Source organism: Cricetulus griseus, chromosome 3 (assembly GCF_003668045.3).
Source record: "Cricetulus griseus strain 17A/GY chromosome 3, alternate assembly CriGri-PICRH-1.0, whole genome shotgun sequence".
Lineage (NCBI taxonomy): Eukaryota > Metazoa > Chordata > Mammalia > Rodentia > Cricetidae > Cricetulus > Cricetulus griseus.
The window spans coordinates 169699239-169704005 of NC_048596.1; positions in this window are offsets into that span (position 1 = coordinate 169699239).

Consider the following 4767-nt stretch of genomic DNA (forward strand, 5'->3'; position numbering starts at 1 on the left):
CGTGAAATGTCAACCCTTCTTCCAGGTCCGATTTGTCCATGCTCCTTTTAAAGAATGCACTGTCCCCGCCCCAAACCTCCATCTCCGCCCTGCATAAGCAGACCAACTACAATATCTAATGGAGAAGAAACACCTCCCTCTTCAAAAGAGCTTCCCAGAAGTCCTTTAAGGGCCACCAAGCCATGTCTATCGTCCTTCATCTGAGCCATCTGTAACAACTGGCAGATGGATATAAATATATCTAACTTTGTATATCGGACTTTCCCCATTGTAGAACTCCAGTCTCAGAGTCAGATAACATCAGGCAAACTGAGTTCTAAGAAGAAGGTGCAACATCATAGAGCAAATTAAGGCCCCAAAGTTGCTCAGCTGTGGTGTTAGGACACATCCCCTGGCTTATGTGGTCTGGTATTTCCGATGGTTCTAGGCTTTCAAGTTTGAACATGATCATACACTTTCGCCAGGCCTCTGCTGTTATGATTTCATCAAGAAGTGTCTACCTAAAATCTTCCGTGTTTTGAAACGTTGGCACAGCATATGATGCTATTGAGGTGAGTGGATCATGAGAGCACTAAGTTCTACAATTTAGCAATCATTTGATGAGTCCAGAGCTGAATGACTGAGCTGTCAGGAGGAGGGACTGAGGGAGAGGGCATGAGCTGCCAGGGCATGCTTTTCAGGGGGATGTCTTTTCCCTGGACTCAACCCTCTCCTCCATTCCCTCTCTTTTCTGCTTCATATTTGGAGGTTTACACCATATCAGTATACCACCTATGTCATTGGGTTTTCTTTAAATTTCTTTAAATGCATTAATTATTTTTTTTACTTTCAGACATTCGTTTCTATAAATAGAAGACCAGTATTACCTCCACTAAATTAGGGGTAAATATAACAGTTTACTTAAAAATTAAATGTTGATAAGATAAAAAAAGCAAATGAGGAAATACAGATAACAACATATTATATTTACAAAACAATCTATACCTGAAAGCAAGCTGCTTAATGCAGAAAATGAACCATTGATAGTCATTTAGTAACAGACAGACAACTGTCTTGACCACCATCACCAGCTAGTTGACAGAAATTAGATTGGTCAAAGTGATAATCACTGCTGTCATCTCCTGGAGCTTCAGAAAACATCTACTGTCAGAGCCTTGGCCAAATGCTATATTCTGTGTACACCTCCCAGGTTCTAGATTCTGTGCTATACACTATGGAGCTTCTGTTGCTGTGATAAACACCATGACCAAAAGCAACTTGAGGAGGAAAGGGTTTATTTCAGCTTACAGCCCCCATGTCCCAGTCCATCACTAAGGGAGGGCAGGCCAGGAACTCCAGGCACAAATCTGGAGGTGGGAACTGAAGCAGAGGACATGGAGGAACACTGCTCAGAATAATCATCAAGAATGGATGATCATGGCTTATGAAAAACAAGACTCCTCTCTGGAACTTCTTCCACCTTGGGGACAGCATAGTGGACAAGGATGCTGTACTCTCCAATTCTTTCAGCTGTGGTACTTACCAGATGTTGAGAGACAGAATGGATTACTGTTGTTGTTTGTGGGTGAGCCTAGCTCTCTTCTGAACATGCCCCACCATTGCAGTGTCATCCGTCCTGAAGTCCTCACAGGAGCCAAGCAGATGCCAACACCATGCTTTTGAACTCCATGCCTGTGCATTCAATAAGCTTTTGATGTTCATGACGCTCTCAACCTCAAGTGTGTTGATACAGCAACAGAAGATGGACTAATATGACTCTCTGGTTTTTGGTTTGCTGTTTTTGTTGGGTTTTGTGTGTGTGTGTGATTGTTTTTTAAGTATTTCCTGCAGATCAGGCCATGAAAGCTGTCCCCATAGGTGCTCACATGGGGAGCTCCTTTGCCATCACAAGCAAGCTCTCTCCTGGTCAGCCCTTCACCAGCCTGCACATTTGCCACCACGCTACCACAACACCTTTCCTGGCAGGTCCCCTTTACTAGACGCCCTTTACGCATGAGCTCCAATCCATTCAAGTCAGCACTCATTAGTAAGTGTGCTCTGTATTTTTACCCACTCATATGGCAATGTAGGTTGGTTGGTTGTTTGTTTTGTTTTTCCTGACTTTTCCTGCCCAGGGAACAAATGAGGCACACTTAAATCAACTTTAGCTGAGGACACAGGTTATAAGCAAATGGCCTCCCCCTCTGCGTTAGGAGAGATGTCTGGGGAAGTACCCATCGGGTGTCTTCCCTGTGGAAGGCTGAGTACAATTCCTACTCTCTCCCCATCTCTGAGAAAGATGGAAGGTGACATGCATCTCAAGCCAGAGGCTGAGAGGGGAGAATTGGGCTTCTGGCTTGAGCAATCCATCCACAGTCTGAAGTCCCTCCAGCGAACAGAAGACAAGCCCAGCCTGGAAGGAAAGTCTGCCTCACCTGAGCTTCTCAGTCATAGGAACTTTCCGGGAGAATACAAAAATAAAAACTTCAGACCTTGTTCAACCTCTGTTCTGCATACGACTCTAGCCTTTTAGGTCATGGATTACACTGCTTCCCATGCTAAACATTACAGAGAAAACAGGGGATAAAAGTTGTTCTTTCTAGTTATCAGTTCCATATGCTTGTCTTCTACTCTAGATCTACACAATTGCAGCCACTGCCAGGAGCCGCCAGCGGGAGGAAGCACCTTTTCCTTGTTGTGGTGCTGCCATCTCCTGGATACTACGAAATTCACAGGCAAAGACTGCTGTTTCGGTCCTAAATAGGAGATTGGTTGGATTTAGTGGAAAAGGTCCAAGACTGGGAGTGAGGGAGCTAAAACTACCTCATGGTAAAAACCAAACAAATAATTTATTGAAGGTTAGTACATATTTGGGACTTTTACAATGATGGAAAAGCATAGATGACTGATATGTTCTGCATACTTGTGTTGCTGATGAGAAGGAAGTGGTGTGATTCTTTAGGACAGTGAATTCATATATAGCTCACAAAGAGTAAACTTAAAGAGTCTGACTTACCATTTAATCCCAGCACAGAAGAAAAGGGGGTAGGCAGATCTCTGGTCAAGGCAAGCCTAGTCTACAAAGTGAGTTCCATGCCAGCCATGAATACACACAAAAACATTTCTCAGACTGTTAAGAGTACAAGCTACTCTTCCAGAGGAGCTGGGTTCAATTAATACCACACACAATGCATCACAAAACTTCCATAACTTTAGTTCCACAGGATCATACACCCTTACCCAGACATTCATACAAGGAAAACACCAATGAACATTAAAATAAATCATTTTAAAAAGATTTTTAAAAATCTGTAAGGAACCCAAAAAAAACTCATGGTTCACCAAAAAAAAAAAAAAAAAAAAAAAAAGGAGTCTGGCTTATACCAGCCAGACTTGATTCCATAAATAATATTTTAAAATAAAAATAGTCATTTATTCCAAAAATAGCTCATGAAATTATGTCTCTAAAGATAGATGTGGAGGCATATATGTATAACCACAGCACTGGGGAAGTAGAAGCAGGAGGATTAGGAATCCAAGGTCACTCTCAGTTATGTACTGAGGTCAAGGCCAGACTAGGCTACATGTAATGTGTCTCAAAACACCATAAAAACTAAAGTGGAACTATATGCATCCATGTCCAGGATATTAAAAGAGACTTCTGGAGAGATGCTAGCAGCAGATCAAGTGTATAGACTGAGCACAGACTCGGCGGTTCTTAAAGTGAGTATCAGATGTCTGTGAACTAAAAACACAGGTGCCAAGGTCATGCAAGAAGTTCCTACTTCATGTGACTGGAAACTGGTTGGATACTGGAATAGTCATCCAAATCATTCTTCCACACTCCTCAGAGGGGAGCCACAGTCAAATAGGAAAAAAAAGACATCAACTTTCATTTGTATGTCAGCTTCCACTCCACAACACATAAGATTGCATGTGAACAAGGCACGATTGGGCTCTGCATCTGGGTGATATGGAAATGTCGCTAGCAAGACACCTGCCAAAATCAGAACCCTGTTTGAGAATGCTGGACATTGGGCCATGTTAATGAGGCATGCATATAATTTAATGAAATAGTTTAGTGCATATGTATTATATATGTATTCACACGTGTACAAGGCACATGTGTAGCTGTGTGGAGAACAAAGGACAATGTCAGGTGTCATCCTCAGGAATAGAGTTCATCCCTTTTAAGACAGCATCTCTCACTGGCCTGAAGCTCACCAATGAGGCTGGATTGATTGGCCAATGAGCCAGGGATGTGCCAGTCTCCACTGGGATGGGGTACTTACCACCACAGCCAGCATTGGTATATCCACATGTGCAAAAACATGTGTGTACATGAAAACATTACCTTTTCCGAAAAAGACACTATGTATATGGGATACACTCCACATAGCTTTGATGAATTGTGGAATCATTTTCACCCCATCAGCAAAGCCTCATTTCTCCTCATTCCAGACCTGACCTTTGCTCTTTGGTTTTAGACCTCTACATCCCTGGACTTTGAATGACATTGGAGCAGAACACTTTCCAGCATGCCACTTTGCCCCACATTTCTCCCTAAGACCTGTCAGCTCAAAGCCAGACGTGCCCAGGATTTGGTTCACACTAAAAGCTCTACTGCACTGAGGTTAAGGGACTCCCGTTTTATTCAATATCTGTATCTTGAGTGCTGGTGTGTGGAGGGGATTTATCAGTACAAATTAAATTCTGTTATATATTTTGCATATATTTTGCATTCTGATTTTATTTCATGTGAGTAACGGGATCGTTATATGACAAGTA